General features: G+C 34.7%; 1 long non-coding RNA gene across 7 annotated transcripts; it reads left to right on the forward strand.

Annotated features, from left to right (window-relative positions):
* On the forward strand, nucleotides 1-4,175 carry LOC112770830 (uncharacterized). 7 transcript variants are annotated; one of them, XR_011875924.1, is made up of 9 exons: nucleotides 1-413; nucleotides 1,045-1,068; nucleotides 1,181-1,314; nucleotides 1,385-1,433; nucleotides 1,518-1,580; nucleotides 1,679-1,953; nucleotides 2,086-2,532; nucleotides 2,868-2,991; nucleotides 3,920-4,175. It is a non-coding gene; the product is annotated as an uncharacterized lncRNA (long non-coding RNA). The 7 variants fall into 7 exon arrangements; XR_011875927.1 differs by having other exon boundaries at nucleotides 1,518-1,575; XR_011875925.1 differs by having other exon boundaries at nucleotides 1,187-1,314.
* The last annotated feature ends 10,010 nt before the right edge of the window (nucleotides 4,176-14,185 follow it).

Here is a 14,185-nt window from a genome sequence, read left to right on the forward strand (position 1 = left end):
AAAATTCAAAGTTTTGGAATAAAACATCATTTTCTCTTTTTTTCCCAAAATGTGAGGCACTGAGTTCGCTGAGAGAGAATGAAACCCTAAGTTTTCTACATACGCCATTCTTGCCGCCGTTCTCGCTGCCGTTTCCGCTGCCGGCACCGTTACCACTTCGGCTGTGTCCGTTGCAGTAGAGAGCTTCTAGATCGAGCCACATCTTCTATCAATGTGTTTTCAGATCTGTTCTCTCTATCTGTCATTGCTGCCACTGTTGCCATCGCAGTTTGCACCGCCGTTGCTGCCACAGTTTCTACCGTCGATGACACCGTAGTTGCCGTAGTACAACGCATTTGCAGATCTGTTCACTCCCGAGCTTCTTCTTCAATGCTGCTTTCTCTCACTCCAATTTCCCCTTTAAACTGCCGGTGGTACTTCTTTTTCTTCTTCTTCCCTATTAATTTGCTGATATTTCTTCTTTGTTAACACTAAATTTCTTGTCTGTTTTGCCTCCTCAGTTCTGTTGCAACTTTCTTACTGTACCTTCTCTTGTTCTGTATTTTTTCATTGTTTTTCATTTGCGTTGATAAGGAGTCTTGGAAATGAGTCAGAATTGATAATTGAAGCTGTTTTGTATCATGCCAGTAGTTAGTAAATTTTTTTATGTTAGGAGTGATTGTTAGTTATTTTGTTAGGATTCTGATTGAGTTTTCTATAGATTAATAGTGATGTTGTCATGTTGTGTTGTCTTTTAAATTATGCAAATTCAGTATTGTTATTAGTTGAGGCTAGATTATTCTTTACAGTGACTTTTAAATTAATAGTGAATTGACAAGGTGTTGAAAAACAGGGATTTATTTAACACATTCAAACGATATCACTTAGAAACAGGTCTGGTACTTCATAGGGACATTCCCTTTTAAGAAAACTTAATTCGGATGGTAGAGTGGATATGCAGGCAGTGATATGCAGTGAATATATAATTGATCTTATATTTTTTAACTAAAAAATTCTGTTATTTTATAATAAAGTATAACAAAGAATATTATTTTTAATTTGTAGGAATTAGTTCCCAGCATCAATAAGGTTAGTGGTTTTAATTTCTATTCATTTGTATTCCAACTCTTACCATCATTTTCAACCTTAAAGACCCAGTTTTGCACTCTGGAAAGCATCATGACTTTTTAAATCTATAAAGTATCAGTCTTTTACTTGGAGTATTTGATTGGGATGAATTACTACACTACAATGCGGCAATGCAAGCGTGGAAGAAGAGAATAATATCGTTCATGTTGCCTTCCGATCTGAACACATGTCTTGGATGGAAGACAGGTACTCTTCTTCTCTATTATTTCTTCCTCTGTTTTCAAATTTTAATTCTATTTATATGTAATGTATGCAGTCAGACTCACAATCTAAGAAAAGAAACCTTGTAGCAACAATATCAATCGGTAAGATATTTCTATCTAACAATATTATAACGTCATATTCATATTGATACATGATAATCAGCAAGGTTTCTTTGTATTATACAGGTGAAGAAATGGACTTCTAATTATAACAACTATGCGATTGGTTCTCATGTGATGGATAGTATGGTGATACCAAAATCAAAGCTGACAAGCTCTCTCTCTTTGAAGGCTTCGATCCTACATCCACCAATTGACATTTTAGCTTTATGTTGCTTTTGATGCAGGTCACAATTGCTCCCAGAGCTGGTAGGGAATTGGGTTATGTGCGGGTGAAGATAGATCCTATCAAATTTAACGAAGGAATGCTCACATATGGATTCTTTGCTTAGATCAATTAAACTGCATTACATTGCACTTTTACAGAATTGTGTTTAGAGCCTTTCATTGTTTCTCTAATTTGTAACTACTAATGTCATGCAGTCGACAATTTGTCCTAGATCATATTACCGTTCAACTAGCTCCCCGTGCAGCGGATGAAATTTGGTTTGGGAGTGGTCAAGTAAGATAAAATTCCCACTTGCTTTCCTTAAGTTTCCTCACTCCTTTTTATTTTCTTCATTGGTTCTTTTTGGTTGCTGTTTTAACTTGTTTTACAATATTTTGTTGAGTACGATATGGGCCAAAACTGCAGACAAAGCGAGGTCCGTAGCAAGGATATTTGTTCTTGGTGGGCTTTCAGAGAAGCACCATGGAATTACCAATTTCTGGGTGGTAGACCGAATAAACATATGGATTCTCTCTCTCAACATTTCTTTCATCTGGTGTACTTGCATGGCTCCATAAAACCAATACCTCCAAGCATTCTTGACCTTAGAGCTGCCAAGCACAGAGAATTCCAACAACTTCGTAATGATGAAAACCAGACAGCTTTGAAGAGCAACTCTTAAGAAATGCCACAACCAGTTTTGAGACTAGTTTACTTTATAGTCATATTTATTGTACCTTATTCCTGTAGCATACTGAAATCTGTGTTGATTTCCATTTGATTTCCTATTGAAAATTTTTTAATTGGACTATAGGATTTGCTTTTGGAGATTTAATTGGGAAATGTCAGTGCCAAGTGCCAACAAATACTCTGGTATGTAGCTCAAACCTCTTGTTTATTTGTATTCTCTAAACTCAAACTTGTCAAATATGTATATGCAATTTAATTATCTGGTCTTTGAATTTTATTCCATTGACTTTGCTATGATACTTTTAGCAATAGTTTTCTCTGCATGAGGTACCGAGGTTGAATGCTAAGGCAGTGGAATCTGATCCTAGTTTTTTAATTTCTTTCACTTTAAGAAAATAATATTAATACCTTTGTAACATGAGTCATAGGTTTATATAAAATATTGCTGTTTAAGTGTTTATCATTCAATAAATAAAGTATGCAGAATAAGAAATCACCAAGTCCTACAATGTTTACAGTCAACATGGGGCAAAGATAAATTCAAGTTCTAGTAAGACTCTGGAGATGTAAACCATTCAACTCTGCCACCTTGATGAATTTGTCACCATGACAAAGTCAACTTTCGAATGACAGAATCTAGAGGTATTAATCCAAACATTTTCTGACATGTGGAATTCAACTTGGAAATAGTTAAGTGGGTTCCTGTTTCTATATATAATAAATATAAGGGCTAAATATAAATATATGGTCCATCGTATGTGGGTTGTGATAGGATTATTATAAATTTGTAATGTGTTCCTTATTCTTTTAAAGAGAAATACAAGCTGGAATGTCTTGTTGTATTTCATTTGTTTGATTGACTTAGTTCTTTCTTTGTTTAAACTTTAAACTAAACAAAATACGAGATTCTTTTTTCTTTCCCTTATTCTTTGTTAAGCTCTCTCTCTTTGAAGGCTTCGACCCTGCATCCACCAATTGTACTTCATTTTTATGTTATTTATTTATTGAGTTGGAATAACTGTGGCTATTAAAATTTTCTGCAAGCAGAGGACTTTATTTCATCTTGTGTTATCATTAATTTTGTTTAGTATTCGATCCTTGTGTGGAACTTGTTTTATGAAAAGATGACAAGAAAGCAGCAAATGTTAAACCATTTTAGCCACTGTTGGAACATTTTTGTTTCATAAATTTCTTTATTATTCACATGAAGTTGCAATGATGCTCTGTTTTTGTCCTATGCTTTTAGAAATTGACATGTTGCATATGATTTTATTGTCAATGGAATTTAGAAACTGGAAAACATTGTCAACGATCGCGAATTGGATTAGGTTGATGCATAGTGCAATTCAATATTCTTGGATGCCTTTGTTATTTTCATATTTTCCTTTCCCTCACTCCACCTTTTTTTTCTTGTTAACTTCTAAAAGTTGGAAACCTGTCAACCTAACTAATTTATTTATGAAATATTTCAGTTGACTCTTATATTGAAATGGGTTGGTTTGCTTTCATGGCTAAGATCTTTTCCTGTGAATTTTTTTTCATTTCTGATTTGAGATTTTTCTGATGCAAGTTCCATTATATGTGGCAACAAAGATGACATCAATTAGAAGATCTTCATTCTTCGTCCCGTCAACTGATGGATATGCCAAAGCTGGTATGAGATGGATAGGCTATGAACTTCGCTGCAGGCCATATATAGTGTAAAATTTTGATTTATTATTTTTAATTTGTATTTAAATAGATTTAATCATTTAACTTTTTATGAGTTTTGAATGCATGTTCAGAATTAAATTAACTTTGATTTATATTCATTTCCATTTGAAATCTATGCGTTTTGAATCCAGTTAACTCAATTTAGTTTGAAAATCATTGGCTTTACCTTATAATACCCTTTTGATTTTTTTTCTATATCTTTCATGAGAATTGTGATTCATTTATGGGTAGCAAGCTATGTTAATCTATTTTTGATTGGATTGGCTTAACTTTGAAGCTTACAGCTGTGTATTTAATTTAATTGGATTATCTTATTTTGTAGTGATTTTATGGAGTTTCTGAACCAAATTGGTGTTTAAGACTTCTCTTTGAGTATGTTTATCATTTTTTATATTAAAAAATAAATTTTTAATTTAAAAGTATGTAAATTAGATGAGATTAATGAATGATTTGAAATTAAAAATAAATAAATAATTACAGGATTTGTGGAGGTTTGAAAGTCTCACAAAATAATTATTTTTTTAAATTAAAAAAATAATTTGTGGGGGTTTTAAACTGCCACAAAAGTGATTTAAAATCGTCACAAAAGTCCAATATAAAACCCCCATTAAACACACACAAAACCTCCACTGAATAGATTGTGGAGGTTTTTAAAAACCCTACAAAAGACCTCGTAGCACCTCAAATTTTGGGAGTTTTAGAAACCCCACAAACCATTTGGTGGGGGTTATAAACCTCCACAAATAAGAAAAAAATTATCACAAATAAACAAAAACTTTGTAGTGAGTAAAGCGTGTATCTAACAACTTACTAATACGCTCATCTGTTTGTTGAGTAACACGTTGAAAAAACTCTTCAATGAGATTATGAATCTGTTCTCGCAAATCAAGAACGGAATTTTGATTTCTAGATGCTCTTCCAGATACAGAATTGGCAGAAGTGGTTCTAGACTTGATAGAGCTAGAAAAGAATGCCCCTTTTTTGTAAACTCGATTCTTCTTTTTCCCACCACACACTTCCTCCCAAATCAAGTCTTCATTAATTGGTGGTACCTCCATTCCCTGTGCTTGAGCCTCGGCATGTTGGACCTGAACTTCTGCCAACTTTTTTATAAACTTCTCCTGTTGCACAATGATTATATCAATTATATAAATCAAGTTTCAAATAGTTTAGTACATTATTTCACAATAATACGATACTTATGACTTGATGATTTCAATCTAAAAATATTTATTGAATGACCCATCTTGTTTCCAAAAATTTTCATCAAATAGCTTACGTGTATCATTCCAAATGCTTTGATGAAATAAAAAATTCATCACATCAACCAAATAAATCACAAATCGAAAACAAAATCCAAAGGCAAACGCTAGCTTAATCCCAAATCAGAAATGAAATCAAGCATCAATTAAACTAACACGACACGAAAATTACATTGTAATAATGGAATTTCATTGTATAAAAAACTGGAAGAAAATATAGAAGAAAATTCAAATACTCACCATCGGTGTTGGGTTTGAAGAGGAGAAAAAGTTACTGAAGGAAGATTAGGGTTTGTACTCGTAAAAAAGTGGAAGAGAAGGGACGGCACAGAAAACAGAGTGATGGAAGTCCCAAAGGTGTTGATGATGGTAATTGTGGCAATGATGATTCAGATGGAGATTGGGGGAAGAATACGGTGGATGAAGGCGCTGAGGAGAAAGGTTTGGAGTGTGATGGAGCTAGACGACGAGGAAGATGACTATGAAGCTTGTTTGGAGTGTGAATGGAGCTTGAGAGGGTAGGGGTAGAGTTAGGTTTAACTCAATATTTCTGACAGAATATTTTAAATTACAGACAGATTTTTTATCTGTAATAGTTTAATAAAACGCAGCGTTTTTGTTCATTTAATTACAAACGGAATTTCGTCGGTAACTATTTTCCACGAAGAAAATTAATTTTTTCGACAGAATTATCGACAGATTCTCTTTTCCGTCTGTAATTTATTCTATTTCATTTTCCTTCGTTTTCGACAAAAAAATCCCTCGCAAATTCTGTCTGTATTTCCGTGGGATAAAACCTATGGGAAATATCCGTCTTTAATAGCTAGTTTTCTAGTAGTGTATAGAATGCCTAAATTGAGATATTTTCAGGCTATAGTATTCGTCAAACAAATAATCAATGAAACACTTATCCGTGCCTTCTCATTTTGAGTATATTTATACATAAAAAAAATTATACATAAAGCAAAAAATAAGAAGAAAAGAAGAGTTAAAATAGCAAGAGTGATAAAAATCATGATTCTTATAATTTTGTGTAGCCATCTATATATAGTAGACCAGAAAACTATGATTATATAACAAAATTAATTTATATTTATTGTGTTCAATTTAAATAAATAAGAAATCATCTTATTTTAGTTTAGTCCTTAATTCACATGATTTGAATTTGGCTAGATATATATGATTTGATTTAATTATTAGTTGAAAATATCTCAGTTGCTTATTTTATGTATAAATTTATTATTTTAATGACTAATAAATTAATCAAATTAATTAATTTGTACACATAATAAATTTGATGTAATAAATTAAAAAAATAAATTAAAAATGATGGTTATCAGTGGCTAAGAGAATGGGGGTTGAATCTTAGCCCCTTTTTCGCTGAGTAACTCTTCCCGCCCTTTTAAAATGCTTTAGGAGATATTTCCGCTTTTTGTCTCGTCACTAGTCAATAGACTTTTTCTTTTTGTCTCATAACCAGTGCGGAGATAATTTTTAATTTTGTCTCCTATAAATAGAATCAGAAATTGAGTAGAATAGAAAGAGAGAATCACACCCAGAAGTATCCTGGTTCAGCTGCTAAGTGCAGTGCAGCCTACATCCAGTCTCCATCACAACAATGATGGAATTTCACTTTAATCAAATAGATTACAGACTCCAATTTTCCCTAGGAACTACCCTTCCTATCTAGGACAAGTCCAGAATCGATTCCCAATCCTGAACTTGACTTGGTCACCTACCAAGCTTTCAACTGCTAAGTGCTAACCCAACTTGCAAGGGGATTCCCACAGAATCATGATACATAACATAGATGTACAAAGGACCTCTAAGACATCTATGGTTTTTTCTTTTAATTTTGTATTCTCTGCCTTTTTTCGCTCACTGGCTTTTTCTTACAAACCTCACACTGTTTGCCTTTTTCACTATGAGACTCAAGACAGACAAAACTAAACAGAAAAATACAACATGAAAAACATTGAAGGAGAAGAACTTCTGTTAGCTTGGGTAGCTATGAGAACTCTGTGATTTTCACTCTTTTCTCCTTGCTTCAAGCTTTGGCTGTTCACCCTTATTATAGAAGGGGAAGCCTCCAAGGTTGAAACGGTTCAACCGAGCTAATCTTCTTCTTCTTCAATACCAAACCAGTTCGGACAGAGAGAAGAGAGAGGGAACCAAAAGCTAAAACTAACATGCAATTACCTCTCTCTCATCCCTTTTCTGCAAGCTTTATCAATATGAGCCTTCTATCTTGACTTGGTCCCCAAGAAGGATTCCTGACCCTTGATGAACGCTTGATCCTTGACAGCTCCTCCTGTTCCACTTCTGCTTCCTCCTCCACATAGCTACAGTAGCTACCTTCTGTGATGGATGACCACAAAGTAGAGACGAGCCATACTCCAAGGATCTTCTTCTATGACCGAATTGGATTTTCCACCATTTTTAGGCATGGTGATCTTGAGACTTCTTTACCACATCTTGCCATAAGTGGCAAAGATCTCAGCCACGCCAAAACTTGGATCTTCTTTTTGCTAAGGACATCATCACCTTAGCCATTTTCTTGCTTCTAGCTTCTCTATGATTTTTACTGATAGGTTGCATCTCCTTCTTTCCTGCTGAAGTGACAACCGAAGAAAGAAGAGAAAGAAGAGAGAGAATGCAGAAAAGCTTTCAATGGAATTAAGAAAGGAAATTAAAAATGAGTTAAGTTTCCAAACCCCATGCCTAGTAACGTGTAATCAATTAATGCCATCATATCAATTTTAACTTTCTCTTTCCATTTACCAATGTCTGCATTAACTCCATTTAATCAAATTTTGAATTCCATCAAATGAAGGGTGTGGTATCTGTGGAAGCATGTAACTCTTTCCTTCTTTCCTTTTTAATTCGGACCAAGCTTTGTTGGTCTTGCAACATATTGGTTTTTGGGCTGCAACATAATTTCCTAGCCCAATTCAAGTTGCCTAATAAAATAATTCAGCCACATATTAGATAGATTTCTTGCACAAGGATGAATTTCTTCAACATATTGGGCTTGTTTAATTTTTAGCCCAAACACAAAATATGCACAGCAAAATTATTAATCAACAAATGTGAATTAAGATTTAATTTAATAATTTTGCAATTTATTACTTTTAATAATGCTTGATTATCATCAAAATAATTTAGAGTTTTCCAAACTCATCAATCTCCCCCTTGATGACAAACATTATTAAAAATTGAATTGAAAAGAGTAAGGATTAAAAATACTCCCTTTGAAGGTTTGGAATCCTCGCCCTTTCCATCTGTTACATAGCTCCCCCTTAATATGTGTCATTTTATTAAAGGAAGCTTTACCTGTAACATTCTTAAAACCAAGCTTACAGCCACAATATATTCAACATATGAAATATTAAAAAATGTTGAACAATTTGATTTCTGAGTAGATAAAATATGATAATCAAAACTTGATTTGTTATCATCTAAATAATTTTCTGCTCATTAAAACAACCAAATTAAAGCATGCTTGAGTACCTTCAGAGTACATTTCAACATATAACCAGGACTCAACATACAAACAATTCCTGTTAATAGGATTTTCTGCCAAACTATTTAATCAAGCAAAAATCCAACAATTCACAATAAAATTGGCAGAATAACAAATCAGAAAAAATATCAGAGTACAAGAAAATTCGTAACTCAGAGCATAAAACACATAAACCAGAAAATTAGAGCATAAATCATAGAGAAAAATAAACAATTGTAGCACAAGCATAGGAAAAAAAATCAGAGTACAAGCACAGGAGTAATCATCAATCATTCAGATTTCAGCCCCTGTTTCATAGTTTCAGCCCTTGTTTTTCAGTTTTAGCCCCTGTTTTTCAATTTTTCTTAACTTTTCTCCCCCTTTTGTCATCAATGGGGTCCTGCAAAACAAATGAAAACAATATGCCAAAATGCATAATATTTATTTTTCACCAAAACACAATGGTCCAGAGTATCCAAGTACGGTAATCTAACAGTTACAAAATACCAAAATAAGAAAGAAATAAAAGGTAACAAAGTTCAAAAGGTATTATCAGCCAGAAGCATATCAAACATCAGAAAGATTAACATCTAATCCAAGGGATTCATAGTCTTCATCCTCAGTAGCCATGTCCTTTTCAAAGCTGTTGATCAGCAAAGTGATTCTCTCATGACACTTTGTCCAGGCCTTTTCATTCTCATAAGCTTGTTTTCTGGCCTCCTTGGAAGATTTGATCATCATATAGGTCATATGAGAGAATTCTTGCAGCACATCTTTGACTGAGTCGGTAAGTTTGGAAGATTTTAAGGGATTGTAATCAGTTTCATCATTTGATGCAATGGCGCTTTTTCCCTTTTTGCCTTTCATGGCTTCAGAAATTTCTCCTCCTTTCAAGGTTGAGACCCTGTTTTCTATAGGCTCATTGAGAATGTCAACATGAAAGTGTTCGAAAATGCAGGTCAGAAAAATTCCATAAGGCAAATTTGCCTTTTTTATCACTACGCACACACTCCCACATGTGACGAACCATTAAGTAAGCAAAAGAAATAGGAGATGAAGTGATAATAGAAAATATAACTAGGGTATCAAAAACTGTTACCCTCTGATATGATCCGCTCTGAGGCATCAAAATATGGTTAATGATGCGGTGGAGTAATGTTCTCACAGGGCCCAGAGCCTTGTGAGTCAGAATGGTTCCATCAAGAGTAGAGAAATTCTCGCAAACCCGAGAGAGAATATTCTGAAGAGTGACCCCAACCTGAGAATCCCATTTTCCTGTCGTGTATGCTCTTGGTCCATCATCTTCATATCCTAGTGCAACACTGATGGTTTCTCTATTCAAGGTCAGGTGCACCCTCTTAACATAGGAATGTATGGCTCCATCAATGTACATCATGTTTGCATAGATTTCACGAAGTAGATTTGGGTAGACTGGCATGTGGATCTTGAGCAGTGGAGTCCATTTTAGTTTATCAAACAGGGTAGACAGATCAACACCCTTATCAAACAGATTCTCCAGAGAGACAACATAAGAAGTACACAAGTGGCGGTTGACAAGAACTTGAGAATGAAATTCATAAGCAGCGCATAAATTGAACCTAGCCGGATCAAAATGTGAATGATTCTTGTTGTACTTGTTTTTGAAATCAAGAGATTCCAAGTTTGGTGGCTCTCGAGTGTGTTGGAGGGTGTAACCCTTTGAACGCTTAGAACTGTGACCAGAAGCTTGTGGAGTTGATTTCTTTGGCGATGAAGGTGGCAGAGATGATTGCGATTCTTCTTCAGCAGTCGTTGGCTCCTTTTCCTTTTCAATCTTCCTTCTTGAGGAGGTTCTTTGAGCTATTACCTTCTTCCTCATGGTTTCGGTTGACTGTGAAGAGAGTGAAGAAGATGAAGTAGAGTGAATATGGATATACGTGTGAGTGTGAGGAGTAGAAGAAGATGGAGAAACTTTGGTTTGTGGGGTTCGGTTGCTTCTCCTAGGCGCTACCTTCTTTTTCATAATGAGAGAGGGAGAAGTGGAAGGTGATAATGTGAAGGGATGACTGAAGATGGTGGGATGTGGAGAGAGAGGTTACAACTACATTTAATGGGCATTTAATGACATGGTTATTAACAAGGAAATCTTTTTAAAAATTAAAAAGTTAACTGAAAAAGATTTTTCCTTGAATCAAGGGAGGGGATAAGGGAAAGGATTATGATGTGACAAGAACTCCTCCTAACAAGATATGACGTGACAACTTCCCAAAAAGAATTATTTTTAAAATGATGAAGAACTCAAATGGGTCAGATTCAAGGAGTGGGTCAAGAATAATTGGTTAGGCCCATGTCTGCTAATGCCAAGTTCAGTCTCCCCCTGTCTCATGGCTTATTCAATGCACAGCCAAATTTGTCTCCTCCCTACCTATGAGACAAAACCAAACAGAATCAGAAAAATCACAATTTATCAACAGAATTTAATTCTAACATTCCCAAACTATTTCTTAATGAACAGAACCTATCTTCACACAAGGGTTTAGTGAATATATCAGCAAGCTGTTCTTCGGATTTTACAAATTGAATATCAATAGTACCTTTTTGCACATGTTCTCTAATAAAATGATATCTAACCTCAATGTGCTTAGTTCTAGAGTGCAGAACAGGATTTTTAGAGATGTTTATTGCACTCATATTATTACAAAACAAAGGTATACTATTGATTTTCAATGTATAATCCTCTAGCTGAGTTTTTAACCAAATTAATTGAGAATAACAAGCAGAGGCAGATATATATTTGGCTTCAGCGTGGATAGAGCAACTGTGGCTTGTTTCTTGCTTGACCACATGTTTAGTAAGCTTCCAAGGAAGAAACACATTCCGAATGTGTTCCTTCTATCCACCTGGTCTCCCGCATAATCTGCATCACAAAACCCTACTGCATAAAAGTCATCAGATCTGGGATACCATAATCCAAAATCACAAGTTCCCTTAATGTATCTAATGATTCTTTTGATGGCTGAAAGATGGGATTCTTTTGGGTGAGATTGAAACCTTGAACATACACCCACACTTTGAACAATATCCGGTCTAGAGGATGTAAGATACATGAGTGAGCCAATCATTCCTCTATACCGAGTTTCATCCACATCTTTGCCATTTTCATCCTTTTCAAGTTTAGTATTTGGATGCATTGGTGTTCTCATAGGTTTAGAATTTTCTAGGCCAGATCTCTTGATTAATTCCTTAGCATATTTTCCTTGGTGAATAAAGATACCACTAGGAGTTTGTTTAACTTGGAGACCAAGAAAGAATATTAGTTCTCCCATTAAACTCATTTCAAACTCACTAGTCATGAGTTTTCCAAACTCTTCACACAAGGATTCATTGGCCGATCCAAACACTATATCATCCACATAAACTTGAACAAGAAGAATATCATCATTAGGAGTGATTTTCTAACAAGAAGGCGCTAAGCCTTTCATACCAAGCTCTAGGAGCTTGCCTAAGCCCATAAAGAGCTTTTGAAAGTTTGAAAACATGATTTGGAAATTCTTTATTTTCAAAACCGGGGGGTTGTGCCACAAATACTTCTCTATCTATAAAACCATTAAGGAAAGCACATTTGACATCTATTTGGAATATTTTAAACCCCTTGTGGGCAGCATAGGCAAGAAGCAACCTAATTGCTTCCATTCTTGCTACCAGGGCAAAAGACTCATCAAAATCTATACCCTCCTCTTGATCATAACCTTGGGCCACTAATCTAGCCTTGTTACGAACAACACTACCATCCTCACCCAATTTATTTTAAAAAATCTACTTAGTACACGTTACCTTCTTACCATTCGGATTAGGTACAAGTGTCCAAACCTCATTCTTTTCAAATTGAGCAAGCTCCTCTTCCATGGCTTTAACCCAAGAGGGGTCTTTAAGGGCTTGCTTTACATTGAGAGGCTCTAATTGGGATAAGAAAGCAACATTGCTTTGATCAACTTGCTTCTTGCTTGAGGATCTAGTGGTCACGCCTTGGGAAGGATTACCAATGATAAAATCATGGGAGTAACTGTTCATAAATTTCCATTCTCTTGGCATTGGAGGTAAGGATCTGCCTTGATGAGCTTCTGCATTCTGATCTGTTCCAGATTTTCTTACTGGTTCAGGAGACAAAATAGAAATGTCTCCTCCATCCTGATGAGATATTTTCGGACAGACATGTTCTTCACATGGGACAGATTTGGAATTATCTTCACTGACTTTCTGGTTGACAAAATCTTCACAGCCTACATCATCTTCTACCACAGCATTGGGAATTGAATTAGTATCACAAAAAAACACGTATATGGATTCCTCTATGGGTCTATGTTCTTTGAGGTAAATTCTATATGCTTTGCTAGTGGTGGAGTATTCAACAAACATTCCCTCATAGGATTTTGGATCAAACTTTCCAAGATTTTCTTTATTATTAAGCACAAAATATTTGCATCCAAAAATATGGAAGTACTTAAGATTAGGAGGGGTTCCTTTCCATAGCTCATAAGGAGTTTTCTTTAACCCTTTTCTAATGATAGTCCTATTCAAAATATAACAAGCTGTATTTACAGCTTCAGCCCATAGAAATTTTGGAACCTCATTTTCACAAAGCATAGCCCTAGTCATTTCATGAAGGCTTCTATTCCTTCTTTCAACTACCCCATTTTGTTGAGGAGTTCTAGGACATGAGAAATTATGAGTAATTCCAAAATCATCACAGAATTTTTCAAAATCTTGATTTTCAAATTCTTTTCCGTGATCACTTCTTAAGTGAAAAATTTTCAAATCCTTTTCATTTTGAATTCTTTTACAAAGGGTTGAAAAAGCATGGAAAACATCATTCTTATGAGCTAGGAAGAGTATCCAACTGAATCTAGAGTAGTCATCTACCACCACCAAACCATAATGTTTATCTCCTAAACTTTGAATTCTTGTTGAACCAAAAAGATCAATATGTAACATTTCTAATGGTCTCTTGGTGGAAATTCCATCTTTAGGTTTAAAAGAGAATTTTACTTGTTTGCCTAGTTGACAAGCATTACAAGTAATATCCTTATCAAATTTAATGTTGGGAATTCCTCTCACCAAGTTCTTTTTAACAAGTTTAGAAATTTGGTACATGCTTGTATGACTGATAAACCACTATTTCATGGTTTATCTTGTGCTCAATTGAGTGGTTTTTATCAACTCTTTACCCACTTATTCATACTATTTGCATAGTTTTACATTTGCCTTCCTAATTATGTGCTTTAATTGAAAACATGCTTCTTTGACCTTAAGTTCCCTATGTTTAATCCTCTCTTATTACCATTAGATGCCTTGATATGTGTGTTAAGTGATTTCAGAGATT

Source organism: Arachis hypogaea, chromosome 18 (genome assembly GCF_003086295.3).
Source record: "Arachis hypogaea cultivar Tifrunner chromosome 18, arahy.Tifrunner.gnm2.J5K5, whole genome shotgun sequence".
In the NCBI taxonomy this organism is placed as follows: Eukaryota; Viridiplantae; Streptophyta; class Magnoliopsida; order Fabales; family Fabaceae; genus Arachis; species Arachis hypogaea.